General features: G+C 34.1%; 1 protein-coding gene and 1 long non-coding RNA gene across 3 annotated transcripts in view; one reads left to right on the top strand and one right to left on the bottom strand.

The window, feature by feature from the left end:
* The window catches only part of CSMD3 (CUB and Sushi multiple domains 3), a 1170241-nt gene that overhangs the window by 707717 nt on the left and 438050 nt on the right, over positions 1 to 24474 (top strand). The window lies entirely within an intron of this gene.
* LOC112662121 (uncharacterized) lies at positions 8221 to 22797 on the bottom strand. Of its 2 annotated transcripts, none has more exons than XR_007401913.1 (3): positions 22705 to 22797; positions 22123 to 22286; positions 8221 to 8611 (listed from the first exon to the last, which is right to left on the bottom strand). It is a non-coding gene; the product is annotated as an uncharacterized LOC112662121 (long non-coding RNA). The 2 variants fall into 2 exon arrangements; XR_003138217.2 differs by lacking the exon at positions 8221 to 8611 and adding an exon at positions 18159 to 18490.

Here is a 24474-nt window from a genome sequence, read left to right as displayed (position 1 = left end):
AGAAGGAGTTTTTAATGAAGAGTTGCCAAGATCTAACAAAGGTGTTTATGAAGAAAGCTTTCTGTTGGTAGTATAAAAAGCATTTGTAGGAATACGGGGAGGGGAAGGTTGAGGGCCTTGGGGAGGTCCATCAGTGTCAAGGAGATTGGTATTTAACTTGTCCAAAAGCAATGAAACCACGTATTCATTTACCCTATATGTATTGTATACTTCTATGCCCAATACTGTACTGGCTGCTGGGCATCCAAACATGAAGTAAACTACTAAATTATAATTTAAACCTAGTCTCTTCATAAAACTGAAAATTGAATAGAGTCCATTTCCTACCTACCTTGGTTCTTGAAGTATGTAATGTAAAAACATTTAGATTTTGATAATGCGTTGATGGGGATTTATTTATTTTATTTTATTTTATTTTATTTTATTTTATTTTATTATTTTATTTTATTTTATTTTATTTTATTTTATTTTTTATTTTTTTATTTTTTTATTTTTTATAATAAATTTATTTTTTATTGGTGTTCGATTTAACAACATAGAGAATAACACCCAGTGCTCATCCCGTCAAGTGCCCCCCTCAGTGCCCGTCACCCATTCAACGCCACCCCCCCACCGCCCCGCCCTCCTCCCCTTCCACCACCCCTATTTCGTTTCCCAGAGTTAGGAGTCTTTATGTTCTGTCTCCCTTTCTGATATTTCCCACACATTTCTTCTCCCTTCCCTTCTATTCCCTTTCACTATTATTTATATTCCCCAAATGAATGAAACCATACAATGTTTGTCCTTCTCCGATTGACTTTCTTCACTCAGCATAATACCCTCCAGTTCCATCCACGTTGAAGCAAATGGTGGGTATTTGTCGTTTCTAATGGCTGAGGAATATTCCATTGTATACATAGACCACAGCTTCTTTATCCATTCATCTTTCGATGGACACCGAGGCTCCTTCCACAGTTTGGCTATCGTGGCCATTGCTGCTATAAACATCGGGGTGCAGGTGTCCCGGCGTTTCATGCATCTGTATCTTTGGGGTAAATCCCCAACAGTGCAATTGCTGGGTCGTAGGGCAGGTCTATTTGTAACTCTTTGAGGAACCTCCACACAGTTTTCCAGAGTGGCTGCACCAGTTCACATTCCCACAAACAGTGTAAGACGGTGATGGGGATTTATTTTAAACTCAGCCTACAACTAATTCCTTTCCAAAGAGTCAAAGATGGATGATAAATCCATAAAGACAGTAAAACATGTGATGTTGTTTCTGGCAGATTTCTCTATAAGGACAGTGAGGCTGTGACAGTGATCAATATTAGCATGGATGTGCCTGAAACGTTCATTTTACTAAAATGATTTTGACCCAATAGATCCATTCAAGGAGAGAGCTGACCTCGAGTTAGGATCACCTTAAGCAACATGCATGTTTTGGCAAGTACTGGTTTATATTTTTTCTCCTATACTTGGACCATAAGCTGCTTGTCTGCAATAATTCTATCTTTATCTTCAGTCTAGATGTTACACTGCTGGAACATAAAATTATAAACATTTGTCAAATAAACTTAAGAAATGAGTATCTGAGATTTGAATACAGAATACTTTCAGTGTGTACTTACATGAAAACCTCTGATCCAAAATCTTTTTTTTTTCTCCCCATCATTGCCAAGACTAGTACCTCCCATTGAGATTTAATATACTTGAGTTGTTTGCTTGCTGAGTTGTTTTGGGCAAACAAAGGACAAACATGCAGTAATTTTCTCTCCACTCACATTGTGATTTGCTGACTTTCCTAGGATTTCCTGTGTGTGTGTTTTAATTCTTAGCAGTCTTTAAATAACCATTATTTAATAAACCTCAGCTCCTATTTAATTGTATATAGGACAAGCTAGATTAGTAGAGTAACTGGAAGGTTTGAGTAGAAATTATTTTTATTTTTTCACTCAAGTGTTTCAGAATTAGATACTTTTGTCAGAGAAAACAATCTTTTTTTTTTTTTTTTTAAATCATGTATGTTCTCTGACACCACCAGAGGGATTACCAGAACAAGACACAAAGAGCTGTCTAGTGAGTTCTTTTTCTACTTCCCTCCATTTCTATAAATCAGGGACCTTTCACTGTCCAGACTTTTGCTTGAGAAGCTGTAAAAAGTACAGAGGAATGAGTATGATACAAGGAAGTATTTTATTAAAGATTTTATCTCTCTTGGGATTGTCATTGCAAATGTAATTATATCTCAGAAATTTCACATTGCTTGTTCTTATGTAGCGTTTATCAATTGTTAATTTATTCACACATTTATGTGTTTAAATTCTCTTCACTAGATACTAAACTGCTTTGGACCAATGTCCATTTTTCTTTTTCGTGATATATTATCTTGCAAAGGACTGATATAAAGTAGTTGTTTTACATGTGACCAATGAATGAATTATTTTCTGCTACTCTTATTTTAAAATAGCTTGCTACTTTGTCTAGCACAAACAACATTCACACATAACATTGATTCCATGGGGGAAATATGTTACAGGTTTGAAGATGATCTGGAAAAATTTGGTATCACTCAAACTATGACTTGGGATTGCTCTTAAAGTAGCAGGTATTCACTGTTAATAATTTAAATGTAAAATATTTGATATAAAAGAGAAAAATGACATAGCAAGAAATCAGTGCAACTGCAGTATTTGCATTCATTATAATTTGAGTAATGGTAATTTCTAAAATGTACTGAGCACTTCCTATCTGCTAAACATCCTTTTGAGTGTTTTTACATGGAAATATTTTTAGTTTTTAGTAAATCTTCACAAAGGCTTTATGAATTCAGTTCTGACTAGGAGCACTAATGTTCTATCATTTCTGAGTTAAATACTCACTAAATCATTTGACTTTGGAATATCAATGTTAATTCTACTGCACAAATCTTTTTTTTTTTATTTTGAAGAGTTATAATAGCTCTCTAAACACTAAAATTTTATGACCTTCTGAATTATATTTTTCCAATTTACTAGTATTCAAAAATGACCTTATCCCATACCTACTCCTTTTGTCTGCTCTACCCCACATATCATCCTCTTGCTTTTCCTTCTTCATCTAAAATATACATATTTGTAAATATGTATATACACATAAATATATGTAGATATTTGTATTGTGTGTGTATGTGTGTGTGTGTGTGTGTGTCTGTAGGTAACCCTCTCTTCCCTCCCTCCCCCTTTCTCAACGTCTCCATCTCCTCTTTTCCTCCCTCCTTCTCTTTCAGGACCTTTGGCTCACATACATACATGACTTCTTTTCTTTTTTTTTTAAACTGTAAGTTATGGGATCCCTGGGTGACTCAGCGGTTTAGTGCCTGCCTTCAACCCAGAGTATGATCCTGGAGTCCCAGGATCGAGTCCCACGTTGGGCTCCCTGCATGGAGCCTGCTTCTCCCTCTGCCTGTGTCTCTGCCTCTCTCTCTGTGTGTCTCTCACGAATAAATAAATAAAATCTTTAAAAAAAACCTGTAAGTTGTAATGTTAATTTATTTGATCCCCCCTGCCATCCCCAAGTGGTCAACTTTTTCATTTCCTTAAGGTTTCTTCCAAAGGGCTAGCTTTTAATTCATTTGTTTTACTGTTCAGTACAAGGTATTCTAGTTCCTTCTGGGTGTTCAGTAACTTGGCAGTCTTCCATCTAGCTTCCTCAGGCAATATCAAAAGAAAACTCCTGGAGGAGTAATAGTGATTAAATGCCCAGACTACATGTACATTTTCTCATGTCCATAACACTCTGGAGAAATTAATTAAGCTTCACAGTACCCTTCTGCGATATTATTATTATCTGCATTTTACCTGTACAAATCTCAACACAGACAGTGACGTTTTTGCCCAAAGTCAAAGAAAAGTGTTAGTTTCTTGCTGAGATTAACATTTAATTATTATAGTTTAAAGTCAATATTGTTTTTTTGCTATTATATCTCTCAGTGGTGTTCTCTATCTTTCTCTCTGAATAAAACTAACATGATCTTATTATGTTATTAAAAACTATTTTCATAACATGATGTTTACAAAAGTAGTAAATATATGTGTTCTTAGAGGTTTTTATTACTTCAATACTGTTACCTTGTAACTTACAAATTATTTTTTATTTCTCCAGTTTTCTTTACTAAAGTTGTTCAGTCCATTTTTGTATAATTGAGTTTTTCCCTATTTTTAATTGTGCAATCTATATTTATAAATGCTATGTAACCTAATTAGCAGGATTTAATTTTTTTTAATTTTAAGTGTTTATTTTAATTTCTGATGGTTAACATGTATCATATTAGTTTTAGGTTTGCAGTATTGTGATTCAACACGTCCATGCAACACCTGGTGCTCATCAGGCACTCCTTAATCCCTATCACCTATTTCACTCATCCCCCCCTACCCACATTCCCTCTGGTAGCCATCAGTTTCTTTCCTATAGTGAAGAGTCTGTTTCTTGGTTTGCCTCTCTCTCTTTTTCTCCACCACCTCCCAGCCTTTTTTGTTTTGTTTCTTAAATTTTGCATATGATAAAAATCATATGGCATTTGTCTTTATCTGACAAAGTTATTTTGCTTAGCACTATACTCTCTAGCTGAATCCATGTGGTAGCAAATGGCAAGATTTCAATCTTTTTATGGCTGAGTAATATTCCATTGTACATATATACCACTTCTTTATCCATTTATCTGTCAGTGGATATGGGCTACTTCTATAATTTGCTGTTATAAGAAATGCTGTTACAAGCATAGGGGTGCATGTATCCTTTTGAATTAGCATTTTTGTACTTTAGGGGTAAATACTCCAAAGTGCAACTACTGGATCATAGGGTAGTTTTATTTTTAACTTTTTAAGGAACCTCTATGTTGTGGCTACAGAAGTTTGCATTTCCACCAAGAGTGCAAGAGAGTTTCTTTTTTTCCATATCCTCATCAACACTTGTTTCTTATGTTTTTGATTTTAACCATTTTGACAGATGTGAGGTAATATCTCTCTGTAGTTTTGACTTGCATTTCCCTGATGATGAGCAATGCTGAGCATCTTTTAAAATGAGATCCTTTAAAATAAGATTACTAGCAGTATTGATCTGGTAGCCTGACACAGTAGCATCAAGTGTCTAAAATAGGCACTCTCTTTTTCATGTCACAAGGGAAAAATATTTTTTATATATCATGTCATATATAAATATAATGCTACCCCAATGAGGTTAATTTTTAAAATAATTGTAACTGTTTTAATTACTGTAATATTCTAATATATTTTAAAATAAGGGAACATAATGCCTGAAGCTTTGATCTTTCTCAAGGTTATTTGGGATTTCTGGTAGTTCCATATATAATTTTTAAATTGTCTTGTCTATTTCTGTGAAAAGTGGCATTAATATTTTTAAAGATTTATTACTATTATTTTTTATCCATTTATTATTATGAATTATTTTCTATTCATTTGTCTTAAAGAGAGCAAGAGAGCACACACACAAGTGAGAGGGAGGGGCAGAAGGAGAGAATTCTCAAACAGACTTGCCACTGAGCATAAGAAGCTGACACAAGGCTTGATCCTCAGACACTGAAATCATGACCTGAACCAAAATCAAGAGTCAGATGCTCAACTGACTGAGCCACCCAGGTGCCCCAACGATTGATATTTTGATAGACATCTGTAGCTTGCTTTGGGTAATGTGGACATTTTAACAATATTAATTGGGGGCAGCCTGGGTAGCTCAGTGCTTTAAGCACCTGTCTTCGGCCCAGGGCATGATCCTGGAGTCCCGGGATTGAGTCCCACGTTGGGCTCCCTGCATGGAGCCTGCTTCTCCTCTGCCTGTGTCTCTGCCTCTCTCTGTGTGTGTGTCTATCATGAATAAATAAATAAAATCTTAAAAAAAATTAATTGGCTCAATCCATAAGCGGGAATATCTTTCTATTTATTTGTATACTCTTCACTTTCTTTCATCAGTGTCTTATAGTTTTCAGTATACAGGTCTTTTACTTACTTGATGAAATTTATTCCTAGATTTTTTTTTTTGGGGGGGGATGCAATTATAAAGGTGATTATTTTCTTAATTTCTCTTTTTAATTAGCTCCAAGAAATTTTGATGAAGTCTTTGGGGTTTTCTATATATAGAATCATGTCATCAACAAATATTGACAGTTTTACTTCTTTCTTTCCAATTGGGTTAATTTTGTTTATCTTTCTTACCTAATTGCTCTGGCTGGGACTTCTAAAACTATATTGAATAAAAGATGTGAGGATGGTCAACCTGATGGTTATCTTATTCTTGCTCTTTGAGTAGAACATTAGCTGTGGGCTTGCCATATATGGACTATATCATGTTGGGATACATCAATACCAATTTTGTTGAGAGTTTTTATCATAAATGTTGAATTTTGGGAAAAGATTTTCCTACATCTATTGAGATGATTGTATGATTTTTAGTTTTCATTTTGTTAATGTTTATGTTTCCTTATTACTAATTAGTACCCTTTCTTTTCAGCTTAAAAAAGTAGCTTTAACAATTCTTATAAGGCTAGGTTAGTGGTCATGAACTGATTTAGCTTTTGCTTATCTAGGAACTCTTTATCTCTCCTTCAATTTTGAATAATAACTTTGACAGGAGACCATTCTTGGTTGGAAGATTTTGCTGTCAGTGGTTTGAATATGTCATGCCATTCTCTCTGGCCTGAAAATTTTCTGCTGAAAAATATGCTAATAATCTTATAGGATTTCCCTTGTCAATAGGAAGTAGTTTTTCTTTTGCTACTTTAAGATTCTTTATCTTTAACTTTTAACACTGTGATTATAATGCATATTGGTGTAGATATCTTTGGGTTCATCTTATTTGGAACTATCTAGGCTTTCTGGATCTGGAAGTTTCTATCTATTTTCTCTTTCTTCATTGAAATTCTCTTTGTGTTCATCCATTCTCCAGAGATTGGTGAGTAATTTTATGGCCATTGCTTTAAACTTTTTATCAGGTAAATTACTTATCTTTGAGTTCATTAACTTTGGTTCTCATACTTGCTTCACTGGAGTTTTATCTTATTCTTTCATTTAGAACATATTCTTATGTTTCCTCATTTTTGCTTGACTCTGTTTTTGTTTCTGTATATTAGGTAAACCAGTCGTAAAGAGAGGGTCACAGGAAGACTGGGAATGTGTTTCAGAGTGTTGTCTATATAGTACCACATGAATAATAGCCTACCAAAACCTGTCTCTCAGTTGTTTCAGTCCCTGAAGCCCAGAAATGCAGACCCTCTGTCCACAAAAGCCAGGGCATTTCCTATATGGACTGTAAGTATCCACCGGTTTTCTTGGGGCCATAAAGCAGCACTGCTTTGGAACATGCCCATGTTCCACCTTTGGCAGGACTGGGCTGAGGGTCAACACCATGTCAGTGAAAGCCCATCTGCCAGGTTTTGTGGGGCAAGGCTGCAGGAGAGCACAGGGGTAGGGAAAAGAGTGGTAGCAAAGTAGAGAGGGTACAAAAATGGTGCCCTTCAGCATCTCTATCCCTGGACAAAATTTCAGTGGGCCCTACCTTTCTGGCAGATGCTTTAAAATTAGCTAATGAATTTCCTTCACATATGGTCTAGGCACTTTTCAACCTGCTGTTTTTATACTGGTTCCTAGGGTAAGTGAGTCTGTCTATGAGCTATTTAAGAGCAGAGTATTGATTTCCTTTGAGTCTTCTGGACATAAGCCCCGCTGGATTTCAAATCCAGACATTGTAGGGGCTAGTCCTTCAGGTGCAGATCCTAAGGACTGAGGTGCCTGATGTGGGGCTTGAACCTCTCACTCCTCAGGGATGCACTTGTTTTTGTAAGATCCCTCCCACTAATGGGTTCTGCATAAGGGGTAGGATTTGACAAGATCACATGTCTGCCTCTCCTACCTATCTCAATGGACCTTCTTATCCTTTTTTTTTGTGGAGTAGCTGTGCAACTAGTTTTAGAGAAAATGTTCAAGTCTTTTTAGAGGAATTATTATTCTATATGTAACTATACCTTTGGTGTATCCATGGAAGGAGGTGACTTCAGTCTTCCTATGCCATTCTCTTGAACTGCCCCCACTTCTAATTCATATATTCTCGGCCCAGTGTTTTGGAATTTTATATTACCTCTGTTTTTATTGTTTAATTTCCCAAGTCATTCATCTAATAAATTTACTTGCACTCTTAGGTTGTCATAATCAGTTTATTGTCTTGAGAGCACTTTATCTACTCTTAATGCAGGGAAATTAGGGCTCCAGCTGACAAAGCTTAATACTTCTAAATGATCTGCATTTTCTATCACATGACTACCCCCAATTAATGATAGTGTTAATGCCTTTTGTTTTTTATGATAAACAAGAAAATGCTAGTAAGAAAAGGAAATTAGCATGACCCCAGATAGTTTCAAATTGATGCTGACACAACACAAGAGTTTACAGTCTGGAAAATACAAGTCAAATTTTCAATATTAAGATTCAATTATCTGGGATCCCTGGGTGGCGCAGCGGTTTGGTGCCTGCCTTTGGCCCGGGGCGCGGTCCTGGAGACCCGGGATCGAATCCCACGTCGGGCTCCCGGTGCATGGAGCCTGCTTCTCCCTCTGCCTGTGTCTCTGCCTCTCTCTCTCACTGTGTGCCTATCATAAATAAAAAAATAAATAAAAAAAAAATTTAAAAAAAAAAAGATTCAATTATCTGATTTTTTTCTGGTCAATGAAATGCTTCTCATATAGGGAGTCCACATTTTAAACACATTTTTGAATGGTATTCAAAAATACCATTTAGAATTTAATAGTATTTCACTATTGTATTTCATTTTGAATAAGATTTGGGTAAAGTGTACTTATTTCAGGAAAGTAATATAAAATAGATTAATGCTATGAAATCAATTCTAGATCTCAAAAATCACATGTAAAATAATATAATGCTATTAGTATAAAATGTGTAAAAATGAAAACAAGTTTTGACTATCATTTTTTATTTATGACTATCATTTTATTTATCATTATCACATATGTACATATATGATATGTATTATATATATATGCTGAGGTAGGCATTTTTTAAAAATCCAATTTCCAAACTGAGGAGGAAAATTATGCCATTTATACTGAATTATTAAATATCTTAGAAGCAGTATATAACACCCTCCAAGGGTGTTAAGAGAGTCCTTGGAGGTTAAGGACTCAATCATCCCCTTTGTTAGTTTAACTCAACAGAAAATATCTTGTTCACATGCTAAACAGAGTTGGAAAGAAGCCACAGAAAATTAAGATTACTCAATAAAATAAATCTTTTATGTTGCCTTGCTCATAATTTCATATCTGTAGCACTGCAACCCATTAATTATAATCAGTTGTTGAAAAATCAGATACAGTCCACAATTTATCTCTTTGACAAATTGTTGCTGGGTAGCTCATATGCCTCCTTAACACAGTGTATGAAAAGCTGTGAATGAGATGATTATTCAAAGTAATTATATCTTTTTATAGTTTTAATTTGGACTCTATATATTTTAAATTAAGAAAAATTACAGATTTAATAGCATATGAGACTTCTTAATGCTCTATATTTTTTGGTTTAAAAATACTTGAAGAATGATGGTAAACAAGTAATTTAAGTAACACAGTCATTTTGTCTTTAATTCTTTATTTCTTGATTTGGTCATAACCTAAATTGGCGAATAAAGTGAGCTTTAATGACACATTTTCCTTTGAATCCCATCTTCATTGGTTCTTGTGTTTATCCTTATCATGTAGCATCATTATGTTGCCCAGTATTATTTTCCATTAAAATTAATGTCATACATCAATTATCAAATCACTTTTTTTCTCTGCAGTTTTTACTCTAATTTAATGAGTATTTGGATTATCTTCAGCTACTTTATTGTCTTAACTATACAAGTAAAAGTATAGAAAAAAGAAGAATTTCTAAATAGTAAAGACTAAAAACTTACTAGTTGAATGAACAATGTTCTCTCTTCTAAAATATAAAGTGAAAAAAAAAAATAAAAAAAAATAAAATATAAAGTGATTGTTAGCTCCACATCTAAACAACAAGTACTGTTGTTAAGTACTATGCACCAGGTACCCTGCTCAGTAACAGGCTTACAAATATATATCACCCTCTTTCTATGTATGTATCTTCCCTAGCTACATCCCTGTTTTAGTTCACTGGGCTGTTATAACAAAAATAGCACACATAGGGAGCTTACAAACAACAGAAGTTTATTTTTCACAGTTCTGGAGGCTGGGAAATCCAAGATCAAGTCACTGGTAAGTTTGGTATCTGATGATATAGCCCTCTTTCAAATTGTAGACTGTGGCTTTCTTGCTGTGCTCTCATGTGAAAGAAGGGACAAGGGAGCTTTCTGGGGTATCTTTTATAAGGAGATCGATCCCATTCATGAAGACTCTATCATTATCACCTAATCACCTTCCAAAGGCCCTTCCTCTGAATGCCACCACTTTGGGATTAGAATTTCAATATAAGAATTCAGGGTGGGGAGAATGCAAAAATTCAAACTATTATACTCCTTGCTTTCCTATTGTTTTTCCTGCTCTTCCTAAAATTATCTTGATTGCTGGCCAAATTATAGTCATTTGCTAAATACTAAGACTGCATTTTAAGCTTAGGAGGAAGTGGAAATGAGTGCTAATTAATATCATTGGCATATTCCATGTAAATGATACTTACATAATCATTATTAATGTCTCTCAATAGGAAGTAGCAGCCTACACACCCAGAACAATCATACACAGGTTGTAGTATCATATTTCTTGTCCTTTCATGCCTAAGTCCCACTTCACAAGTTAAAACTTAATAAGAACTAAACATTTTATGAATTGAAATCCAAATTTGTATAAACTTCACAATTTAAATAATAGTTCATTGTAAAGAAATGCTTTGGAACATTTTGTCTTTGTTCTAAATTAGGTATGGAATTTTGAGTACTCTTGATGTTACAAAAGCAAATAAAAGTAGCCACTGGTCAATTTTCCTTTTAATATACACAAAAGAAAAAATGTATTTTAGTTGTGTTAGAGACTAGTTTTATCAGTATATATGCAAAAATAATTTTGATTTCATGGATTTGAATTTAGTCAGCTTCTATTTGAGCTATAGCAGGAGTTAAAGAACTAATTAACATTCACATGTTTTCTTTTAGAGTTAATCTTAAGTAGGATAGTATTAATTATATACTGTATCTACCACCAGATCTACACATATATCAAGATGATTACCTATTTAAGTGGCCTTCCTCTTAATGTAAATGAAATAACAATGCCAGACCATCCCACTACCTCCAGTTTGCTCCAGCCAGTCTTCTCATGAACGATCAAATTTTCTCTTTGTATAATTCTCATGATTGTACAAACGTGGATTTATTTTGCCGTCATAAAAACAGAAAAAACAAAATTATTTGGCCCTGTTTCTCCTGCCAGCTATTACCCCATATCTTTGCTTTTATTTGTTGGAAAATTTCTTAACAGAGTTGGTCACTTTGACTTGTCTCTAATTTGCCTTTTCCCATAGTTGCTTAAACCTACTGTTTCAAATAGATTTTCACTACTATTGTGGTACTAAAAGATCTCTTGTCAAGGTCAAAAATATCCTCCACATCGTTATATGTATTAGTAGATTCTCTGTACACATCTTACTTGACAAATTAGCCATATGTAACTCAGTATTAAATGCTCACTTCTCTTTATTCCCTATATTCCAGAACATTACAACTCTTTGTGTTTTCCTTCTGCCAGTTTTCTCTCCCTCCACCTGATCACTTAATATTAGTGGTCCTTTGTCCTCTTTTCTTCTTAACTCACTACCTCAGAGATTTCATCCGGTTGTATGTTTTAAATACCATGCATGTGTCAACCTTGTATTCACATTGGCATGTCCTGTTAAACCTCTAGACACTCAGCTGCTTTCTAGATACTTCTAGATACTTCCATCTAGATACTTAACAGACTTCCCAAACTCACCTGAGTTGCTTTCTTACCAAACTGCTTTACCTACAGTTTTCTCCATCTTTGATGGAAATTTCAACCATTAGTTGCTCAGACCAAAATTACTGGTGACATCTTTGATTAACCTATTTCTCTCATTTTCCCCTCATTTCATCTATCAACAAATTCTCTCAGTTCCACTTCAAAAATATACCCACAATCCAATCAGTTATCACTACCTTCCTTGTGAACACTCTGCTTAACCCATTATCATCAATCACCTGATTGATTTCTCTGCTTCTAGTCTCTGATGCCCTCAAAATAAAGCCAAATTGATCATTTCAATACTTATTCTGTGGCTTCTACTCTTCTTTAAACACTCAGGCACATTATTTCCTTATGGCCTTTCCCCATTATGTGTATGTATGCTAACCACATCATCTTTGTCACGTCTTAACTCCGATGTCATTCTTCAAAGAGAAGTTCTTTAACCACTCTATTAAAAATTGTAACCCATTCACCTTTCCACAATTTCCTCTTTCTCTATGGTTTTGTGCATAGTACTTGCCACCTTCTAATACACTGTTTGTATTGCAAAAATACCACCCTGTGTATATTGCATTGTCTGCCTCCCTTCACCAGAATATAAGCTCCACATAAACTAGGATTTTTCCTTTTCTTTCTTTCTTCATCTTTTTGGGTGGAGGAAGGTTGGGAGTTTCTTTTTGTTCATTGCTATGTGAACCATACCTAGAGCAATACCTAGCACACAGTGAGTGGGAGTTCAATTCATATTTATTGAGTAACAGAGTTGGTGTTCTTAGTACGTGCCTGGCAATATGTTGTGTTGACTACCTGATTTAATTTTTCCAGTAACAGCAAAGCAAAAACTAGATTTAAACCCAATTAGTTTTACTCCAAAGCCTGGGCTTCTAATCTCTATTCCCTCCCATCTTTAGCATCAGTTCATAATTGCATGTAAAACCTGTATCGCAGAGTATGTTGTACTCTGAAAACAAGGTTCCTGATGATACTCATGGAGAATTACAGCCCTACTTCTTGACAAGAATGAAAATTCATTGTTGTGGACATTTGATGTTTAGAATTTATCTTACACTTTAATGAAATATATCAACTAGGCTATTTGCTGCCTTCATGAGTTTGAGATGTGACATGTCAAATCTAATATACTCACCACAAGAACTGGCAAATATAGATTGAAATGCTTGAAAGAAATGTACTGAACTGTTTTGACCCATTGGTGGCACAGCAATATAATAGTTTCTCAGGAAATAGACCTAGCAGATATTCTATCACTGTTGGCAAGAGAATTAATGAGAAAATGAGTAGTTGCCATTTTTAATTAAGAAATCTGTAATATCAGTGTGTGCTTTTCTTACCCTCGGTGTTGATATTTCCTTCAGCCTGTGCAAATGGTTCTATATGCTTAAGTTAATGATTAGTACATCACTAGATTTTTTAGTTATGGAACTGATAACTCTACATTTTATAGATACTTTTACAAAGAGTTGTGTTTTGTTACTATCAACAAATATTTAGTATGATGTGCATGTTACTCACAAAAATATGTCATCCGTATGTTTCTAAATTACTAACCTGGACCTCTGTTTTAGCCTATTACATTTTATTTTATTTTATTTTATTTTATTTTATTTTATTTTATTTTATTATTTATTTTATTTTATTATTTATTTTATTATATTTCATTTTATTTTATTTTAATTTTAATTTTTTGCCTATTACTTTTTGTATGTTCAGGAAAATACGAAAGAAAACCCAACATACTTTACAATTTTTTCTAAATCTTCATTTTAATACTCTTATTTAAACTGACACATGTTTTGTTATTATTATCATTACTATTATTACTTATGCTAATATTTTTGTAGCTTATGAATAATGACTTATTTTAGTTGAATGATTTGGTCAGAAAATTTGAAAAATGATAAAAGAGACACTTGTATACTGCTCATCAAGGTTTATCAGGTTTTAAGGTTTTGCCATATTGATACACATTTTCTCTTTTCCCACAAATATACATACACACACATACATGAATACACAAAAACTTTATTTGCTTTATTTATTTTACTAAACTATTGAAAAAAAAGATGCACGTATCACTCCATTGCATCCCTAAGTACATAAGCATCTGCTAATGATAGAAACTTCCATTATATAGGCATATATTATGATCACAATAAGAAAATAAACATTCATTAGTTAATGTCATCTACTATATCACCCATTTCCAATGCCCCCAGTTGGACCAAATGGTCTTTTATACATTTCTTTTTAACCTAAGATCCAATTAAATTTCACTCAGTGCATTTGGTCATTATGTCTCTTCTGTCTCTTGTACTCTGGAACAGTCCCATTGTTTTTATTGTTTTTCATGATTCTGAAGTTTTGCAGAGTCCAGGCCAGTTCTCTCATGTCTCATACTATACTAATTTGTATTGATCAGTTATTATTACATGACTTATCCACTAAAATCCCCAACTCAGCCTTATTAGATATTTTCCTCCCCCTCCCCCCCATAATGAAATAGAGTCTTAGAAAAGTGAAGTAAATTTCCAAATTTATATATTTGGTAAGTTGTGAAATCAAATTTCAAAAAATATATATAAATATTTATATGTAGGGGATCCCTGGGTGGCTCAGCGGTTTAGCACCTGCCTTTGTTTCAGGGCATAATCCTGGAGTCCTGGGATCGAGTCCCACGTCAGGCTCCCAGCATGGAGCCTGCTTCTCCCTCCTCCTCTGTCTCTGCCTCTTTCTCTCTCTCTCTCTATCATAAATAAATAAATAAACCTTTAAAAAATATTTATATGTATATAAATATATTATATGTGTATATAAATATACTATATATATGATGCAAGATCCTTGCATCTTTAATAAACCACATCCCCGTATTTTATTTGAAAAATATTTATGACAATTGATAAAGGCAGTAAGATTTTATTCAAGGGAGGTGAGGGGCCATGGTGATAGGTATGGTAGGGACCACTGCAATAGGGGCTTTATGGGGAGGAAAAGAGACTGGACTGAATTCTAAGTATAGCATGAGCAAGTAGAAATTTACAACCAAGAAGCAGAGTGAGCAACAGTGGATGGAAAAACACAAAGGTAAAACTGCAGGAGTAAAGGGAATTCTGGCTAAACCAACCTACGGGAAGGCAGTCTCGGATGTTCAGATATCACCGAGGGAATGGTAAAAGATGAGAAACCCAATAAGATATCAGGGGTATCAGATATCAGATATGGGAGAGGTGGGAGTTCTTGCTAAAATGATGAAGCAGAGTTCTTCGTAAAATTGGATTTTACATGAAAGTGCACAGATGAATCTAGGAGAAGGTTCAGGGGCCTGACTAAAGTTTTTTCAGGCAAAAGAATTTTAATCAATTTGTAGTTTTGATTTATTTGTCATCTAATATTGAGAAATTTTCAGGTGCATTCTATCTTACACACCATATACAGTGAAATCATCCCTTCAAAAATACTGGTGGTATTTACAAAGCCAAAAACTGGCAGTCAAAGGGCAGGAACATTAAGACAAAAATAGTTCTAGGGATTCACTAGATGTTTTTTTTTTTTTTTCACTAGATGTTTCTTTTCTTTATTTTCAAATAGTGCCAAAGCTGACATAGCAAGAATGCATCAAGGAACAAAGCTTTAAGAAAAGCCTAGATAAGGTAGTTTTTTTAGATCAAGGACAGAACTTGTGAAATTATTATCATTGATAAATATTTGCTCTTCTATTCTTTCAATTATTCTTCCTATGGAATCCAGCTCCAACAGAATCTATTCTACCATGTATTTGGTATATTAGTATTTTTAATGTAGTTGTTACCAAGGTCAAAGAAGTCACACTGATTCCAGTTTTCCAGGTGATTTTTCCAGTTTTTGGCTTATCAGAGCTTTCAGAATATCTCAGGTAATTAACAATTCAAATAACAAACATCCTGTAATTGGGAAGGTGACAACCACCTGTTGTTAACCAATTGTTCAGCTCAACAATTCTAGCTTAGTGTTGGCATTTAACCATATGGAGACTAACTTTGTGGTAGACTCTGTTCTTTTTTTTTTTTTTTTTGTAGGATTTTATTTATTCATGAGAAACACACAGAGAGAGGCAGAGACATAGGCTAGAGAGAGAAGCAGGCTCCCTGAGGAAAGCCCGATGCAGGACTCGATCCCAGGGCCCTGTGAGCAGAAAGCAGGTGCTCAACCACTGAGCCACCCAGGCATCCCTGTGGTAGACCCTGTTCTAATGTTAAAGCACTGTAGGGTCACAGATGAATTTAGAGTTGAACTATATTTTATAGAAAGTGTAACAATACAGACAATGAAAGTGAGGGATGAAAATACATTCTATATTGATCATTTCAGAATAGTAAAGCAGCTAAAGTTCCCTGGAAGATTAGTCTCTTTTTGCTTCCATATTATCTAATATGGATAAATATATATGTTAAAATATATAAATTATATTAGAACACAATTCTATTCTAAATATTATCTGTCTGAAATTTAGACTGTGAGCTCCCCGATGATCTTTTATTTTCCTTCTTCTTCCTTTCTTTTCTTTCTCCTTCCTCCCTTCCTCCCTTCCTTTGCTGGTAAGAATCTCTGTGCTTGGTACGTGGAAAGTTTTAGTGAATGCTTGTTGAATAAATTAACCAAATTCTGGATAGAGACTGAGGTACATCATGAACTACCAGCATCTCAGTTCAGAACTTGCTATTTATGTGAATGGATATAATTCCTTGTGTTTGTTTATAGGTCTAGAATTCTGTATAGTATAAATTTTTGGAAAACAATTAGTTTATAGGTGAGTTATATAATACTTCTCTTTTACCATAGATAACATTAACAACTTATTAATCAGAATTTAGAAAGTACCACAGAATACCAACATTGGTACAAAATAATGTGTTAGTATCACATTTTCCTAACCTGTTGTATTAGTTCCATTGGTAGCAAAGGAAAGGTGCCTCGCCATTTTAAGAAGAAAGTGATTTAATATAGATAATTTTTTGTAAATTAAATTGCTGGAATGGTCAAAAGGGCAGGTTCTACATTGAGTCTCCAAGGAGACTATAAGAATAAGCACGAGATGCAAACTGCCAAATGAGTGCTATCTCTGACACAACAGGAAGGTGGGAAATCAGGAATTTGATGTTAGCATCAACAAAGTCTTCCATTCAAGGATTAGTGCCCTCAAAGTTATGACTGGACAATGGAGTTTCCACTTGAGAAAAACCCAATGAACAAGCATGTTACCTTCATGAACAAAAGAACAAGGAAGATGTCTTCCATGTCTCTCCCACTTTTCAAATCTCCCCAAAATGCACCTAATTGATGATATTGAATCCACATGTGGAATACTAGCTGCAGAAGAATTTAAGACAAATTAAGCTATTCCATTGGTTCATTTGTTCTTTTAACTTTTCTGTCCTGTTAGGCATATCCTATGAAGATTGGAATGGATGGTTAGTACTGGTCCCCCTGTACCTTCTTCACCTATTTAGTTAAAGCTGGCTGCTCTCTAAAAGCTTTCCTCATCTTCTTATTTCCTTTTATCTTTTTTTTTTTAATTTTTTTTTTTTATTTATTTATGATAGTCACAGAGAGAGAGAGAGAGAGAGAGGCAGAGACATAGTCAGAGGGAGAAGCAGGCTCCATGCACCGGGAGCCCGATGTGGGATTCGATCCCGGGTCTCCAGGATCGCGCCCTGGGCCAAAGGCAGGCGCCAAACCGCTGCGCCACCCAGGGATCCCTCCTTTTATCTTTTTATTGTTTCTATCCACTCTCATTCTTTCTTTGGGTTCTCCAGGGACCTTGTTATATTACTGACCTTTGTATCTCAAATTTTAATCTCTTGATGGAAAATATATATAACTTTTACCCAGTCCTCTAATCATCCTTCCAATTCTCTTCCCCATGGTTCTACCTATATTATTTGTATATATTTTAAGATTTCAAATGAAGTTATTTTTCCTTCACATCAAGTTTGATATAATTACTATGATTATAAATCTGATTATTTTATTTGTTTTTTTATTTTGATATCTGAATAATGTATCAAATTTAGAGTGATTTTAGACAGATATACTTTCTGCTTCATTGAAAGGCATTCAAATTATAAATCTTTTTAAACAGAAAATGAAACTAATACTATCTTATAAATATATTTACATTTGCCTTTAAGAACTTTACTTATCTGCCTATTTTATCCCAAGTTCTGTGTTACCTAACACATGTAAAGGGCTAAAAAGATGAAATAGACAAGGTTCCTTTATCTACAGACTTTCAGAAAAGTGGGGACAAGTACATTTAAATAGGCCATTTCAATATGTGCTCTTAACGTTTAAAACAAACAAGATGGGGATCCCTGGGTGGCGCAGCGGTTTGGCGCCTGCCTTTGGCCCAGGGCGCGATCCTGGAGATCCGGGATCGAATCCCGCGTCGGGCTCCCGGTGCATGGAGCCTGCTTCTCCCTCTGCCTGTGTCTCTGCCTCTCTCTCTCTCTCACTGTGTGCCTATCATGAATAAATAAAAATAAAAAAAAAATAAATAAAACAAACAAGATTTGCTAAAAATGGGGGTACAGTACAGGCTGCTTAAGGAAATGATACCATACCTAAGTCTGAAAGATGAATAGAAATTTTCAAGATGAAGTAGTAAAAAGTCTGAATTACTTATAATATGTAAAATGAAATGAAGTTTAGTTGTGTAATACTTTTCTCTTGCATTGCTTGTAATGAACTGTCACTCTAGGTCACCAAACCCATATACCTCAAGGGCACTGGGACAAGAACTGTTAAGGTGGCAATTCAAAGAAAAGGAAATAGGTCAGCTCTTGACTAAGTGTGAGTTTGAGTTCAGTTGAGAAGACAGTCTTGAAGGCCAGCCTTTATCTCAGAGGAAAATATATTTTCTAATTTCTTTGCATTTTATGAAACCTATCACCATAAGTTTCCTCCATATTGTATACAGCAGACATCCTTTCTATTTGTGCAAGTTCTGTCTTCAAGTTCAGTATAATACAGAAGAATAAGAATATGCAGAAAAGAAGATAAAAACCCCGTAGTAAGCACCGGAAACACCCTGAAGAATTATGGCAAAAAAATCAGACACTAGACCTGTTGCTCAAGGACAGACTAATAACCAGCTTCCTAAGTGTTGAGTTGGGTGGGGAAGTATGCAATCCAGCTTTCCTTATAATACGGCATAGGAGAAAATTCACCCCCTGTTTTTTGTTCCATACAATATGGACATGTGTAGATAAGCAGTAACTTCTACCTGCTGCCCTTGTGAAGAGTTTTGTTGTGTAACATTTTCCTTATAAGACTAACAGCAGATACCCAAGATTAAAGCACTTCAAAGCACAAATACCTTAAGAGCAAATGGCCATATTTCTTTGATGCCCAAATTACTCCAAAAGTCCAGAGCAGAATAATTTTACCAGAAGATTAATCAGTCCAAGTAAGATATTAAGCCAGCTACCTTACATCAGCAGCAACAGAAAAATAAAAGGACATCAGATAGTTACTGACCTCCCTTGTCCTGTCAGTCTTGTTGATGTCGCATTAACCCCTCCCCATCACACAGCCATTATATAGCCATTCAGGGGAACCAAGAGGCTGATGCTCAACCTACTGAGCCACTCAGGTGTCCTAGATGTTGATTTATTTTTGACATACTCCTATAAACTAAGAACATCTGCTATTGAAAACTCGGGCAGTGTGGGTGTCTATATTTGTCTTAGTCTTGATGTACGACTTTGAATTTCCCCATGTATGTGACAATTCTTAAAGTAAATAATACCTATGCAGTGTATATTGATTTATATAGTAGATATATGCTCCAGAAACCGAGCAAAAATCATGTTAGATTTTTAAGAACACTTGCAACTAAAATGAAATCTGTAACATTTCTTTTAAAATTTAAATATTTGCTCACCATTTATGTAAATATATCTAATATATTTTCTTGACTAGTTTATGCAGAGGTAAAAATTCTTATTTCAGAAGAAAATTTAAGTTCTAAAGGTAGGAATAATTTAAACTTGCATAAGTAAAGCTTTAATTTTTCAACAAATTATGTGGCATTTGAAAGGCCATTTGGAAAAATCAAGGAGCTATTTGTATGGAACTCCTTCCCCCTTCTTCTCTGTTATAGATTATTTATGAAAACGTAGAATCATGGCTAGAACGGAAGTGATAGCTTATCCAATCTACATCAGAGCATAAAGAAATTTACTTTAGCCACTCCAAGCAAGAAATAATAAATTTTAAATTGTATAGTATAAAAACACTCATGAAATAAAGGATTTTTAGGCTTTGTATCCTTTGTGATCAGCCCATCGTGCTTTTCTCAGACTTTTCTTATATTTCCCCACACCTAATTCTTTTAACTCCAAATCTTAATAAAAATGAAACAAAAACATTTAAAAATAGAAATCCTTTCTACTATAGAAAAATGTATATAATTTCTGTATAGGGCTGTTTTTTGGGGAAATAAAATTAAAAATAGAATCTGCTAACCCAGAAAACCTATTCACAAAAGTAGTAGATAAAGAAAGCTGTTTTATTATTAAATAAGCATTACACAAGGATATGATGTCCCATCATAAGAACTCCACCAAAGAGTTTTCAAAGACAGAAAATCTTCCCTTTTATATAGTCAAGCAGACAAACCTATTACATGCCTATTCTAAAGATGAATGACAAATAGTCCTCAGGTAAGAGAACTAGACAACATTATTGCCACACATAATTCATCCTAAATTGATCTGTAATTGGGGTGACTATCTGTGTTAGCTAATTGGCTTTATCCAAAGGAAAGATAAGTTTCTTGTATCTTTATGACAGGGAGTAGTTTTGTAACTTGGAGTGAGATGTCCACTGAAATTAGGTTCCTACCTTTCTACGGAAAGGGAAATAGAAGTGCCATCTTCCTGATAATTATATTTCAAAGAGATTCTTGGGAAAACATTCCTAAGTTTTGAGTCTAACAAGAGGTTTATTTAGCACTTGGAAATATTTATGTACATTTGAGAAAGACAGATAGAACTAATAATTACAAGTTTTCCAAAATGAAACTTTTAAGATAAAGAGAGGTGAGGAGTAGTCTTCTATTTTTAGCGGGGAGAACTAAGCCTCTTATTACTTGTATTTACCCTTACATTCCCCTTTCAATTTCTGATTGACAGGGCTTTGTCTTTATTAAATTTGCTCTACCCAATATATACTCCTACTTTATTAGTACATAATAGGACAGAAGGCTAAATGTTAAAGAAGGTTTAGGAAAAAAGACTAGAATGAAAGAGTTATGAAACTCTTTCCTTTCTTGATTTCAGTTATTTTTCTTTCTGTTTATCTGAGCTGTAATTTCTAAATCAATATGCTTTAATTTGAACTAAATGGTGCCATTAAAAACTATCTTTATCCTGATTATTTGCTAATCACATCCCCACTCTTCCAGTAATCCCTACTCAAAATGTATGCACACTTTCCCAAGGGTAATCTATAGAAATAAAATCCAAGAGATACTCCATGAACATGATTCTGAAGGCAAATAAACCTTAGAAAATCAGTGTACAATTGCTTTGCGAAAAAAAAAAAAAGTCATATTAATTAGGGCCATTATATAATTTTAATGGGTTTGGTCCAGCTTTTTTTCTTTTCCTTTCTAATATATGATATATATATATATATATCATATATTAGATATAAATATATATTAGATATATATATATTTGGCTATATATATCTCTGAAAAGAATAGAATGGAATAGAAAATATTAGAGGGCATCGTACATTTATGGAGTTATGCATTGTTCTATGAATCATGTTTGAAGTTATTTACTTTCATGTGTGATGTTGGTATGTATAAATAAACATAATTGTGTATTGGAGTTTTGAAAATAATAAATAAATACCATAGAAATGAAAACAAACAGAAACTACTCAGAGCTTCTATAACAAGGGGGTCAGCCACCATCCCTTGCTTTAATAGAAACTCAAAGACAGTCAGTGGAATGGGAAATCTTTATAGTGAAAAAAAGAAAGAGGGAAGGAAGGAAGGATTACTTTCTAATTTTGCTCTGATGGAGATTATTGTCATGGGGAGGCTGGAAGTGGGCTAACTAGAAGTAAAACAATCTTACCTGATTAGTTTGTGCAGCATATTTGGCTTTCTCTGATTGATTCTGTGTTGGAAGTGGGAGCAAAAATTAGGGAAATTGGCTATTATTGTCCAAGTCTTACTTTTCTTAATAGATTGCTGCAGAGGTTGTAGTCTGGCTTCCTGAGCTTCTCAAATGGGTCAGAGCTGTTGTCATATATAGAATAGCCATTATCCATGTGTATATTTGGTCCATCAAATAAAAATAATAAAAGTTTTAAATGCAAAAAAAAAGTTTTAAATGCATAGTCATAAACTACATACCCCACTTAAACTTTCATAATGAACATTAATATATTAAAGAATAAAAAATGCTACATAAATCAATTTAATATTCTATAGAGTATATTCATATCACAATCATTTTGACTATCAAGCTCCATTTTTATTCCATAATCCCTCTTAACTCATAGAGCTTATGTTGCTTTGGGAATTTTTTTTTAATTATATATATTTTTTTCGACTTTAATTATCCTTCTGTACCTCCTACATTAAATAAGTTGCAAGCTTTATCATTTGTCTTTACCAGTACTTGTCACCTCTGTTTTGGCCACAATTATAATACCTTTTATTTTGCTTTTCTTGAATTGTTCCAATAGCTAATTCCAGGTTCCTTTCTTGAAGCTACTCTTCTCATAGATTCCAGATTAGTTTTAGCTTTGTTACTTGATTCTAAAATCTTTATAGAATCTTCTATATTCTGACATAATCAATTCCACTCTGACTAGATACAAGAAGTCATGCACTGTTTGACTATAATTTGCTTTTCCACTCATATTTTATGTTTTTTATATAAAATTTTTTCTTGTTCAAACTTATGCCCCTCAGTCCTTTTGTAATATATTTTCTGATTTCCATTTATAAAAGTCCTTTGCATTCATTAAGAACAGTATAAAATTCAACTTCTTTGATATAGTTTTCATTATTCATCCCTACACTTTCCTTCTTTCTGTGTAGGAAACACAGAAAACTGTTTCCTTTTTCTGAATTTTTAAATTCTAATTACTGAATCACTTCCTCTGGCTTTTATTCTTATGTATTTCTAAAACACCTTAAATAAATAACATACTTTTCACATATTGTCTTGCATTAAAATTATTTATACCTATTTTAAGTAACTAATCCTTTTTTGTCCTTATACATACACAAAATCTATACATTATTCAACATTTTAAATCTTTATGGCCCAAAATATCACGTCTTGCACATCCTATCTTGTTGAATGAACAAACAAAACACCTTACTTTTTTCTAATCTCTAGTCTTCAAACATCACAATTAATCCCCCCTTGTCTGCGATTTTACTTTAGGCACTTCAAGTTATCCGCAGTCATCCTTGGTTCTGAAGCAAATGATTCTCCTTCTGACTTACTGTCAGAAGGTACACTAGCCTCATGCTTCATCTTAATACCTGCCTCATTCATCTCACATCATTTCATCACATAGGCATTTTCTCATCCCACATCATCATGAGAAGAATAGGGAGTGCAATTCAATAAGATCTTTTGAGAGATAGATCACATTCACATAACTTCTATTATAATTGTTCTGTTATTAGTTATTGTTATCAATCTTTTACTGTGCCTAATTTATTAATTAAATCGTATCATAATTATTCATGCATAGAAAAAACATGTTTTTTTTTTTTGGAGGGGGGGACTTAGTACTATCTGAAGTTTTAGGCATCCATTGGGGATCTTGGAATGTCTCTCTGTGGCAAATTGAGAGCAACTATACATACCAAACACAACAATATCCTCTTAAAATTGCAAAGTCATTTATTTTACTATTTGAGAACAGTATTAACTGCAAATAACTTGCAAGAAGTTAGGTAATGATTGAAATTTAAACTAGAATGTAGGTGAATAATACAGGATTCTCTCCTGAAAACTCTGGAAACAGAGCCCACAGCCTGAAAGATATACAAAGATAATGGAGAAGTGGTTGTTAAAGTAGTCTCGGAGGCCTAAACTATATGAGAAATCTGGTCCAATACTATAGCATTTATTTATCATATTTATTGCCAGCACTTTAAAATACCTAATTAAATGTTATATTTATTTCCTTGAGCAAATGCCTAGTCTGTTGCATTTAGGATTCTCCCAATGAGACAGAACGTAAAGACTGCTAACTAGACAGAACGTAAAGACTGCTAACTCTGGGAAACGAACTAGGGGTGGTAGAAGGGGAGGAGGGCGGGGGGTGGGAGTGAATGGGTGACGGGCACTGGGGGTTATTCTGTATGTTAGTAAATTGAACACCAATAAAAAATAAATTAAAAAAAAAAAAAAAAAGGATTCTCCCAATGGCTAGCTCAGCGCTTGATACCTGTTTCT

Source organism: Canis lupus, chromosome 13 (genome assembly GCF_003254725.2).
Source record: "Canis lupus dingo isolate Sandy chromosome 13, ASM325472v2, whole genome shotgun sequence".
NCBI lineage: Eukaryota > Metazoa > Chordata > Mammalia > Carnivora > Canidae > Canis > Canis lupus.
Note: the sequence above shows the minus strand (reverse complement) of the source record. Positions and strands in the feature narration are given on the sequence as shown.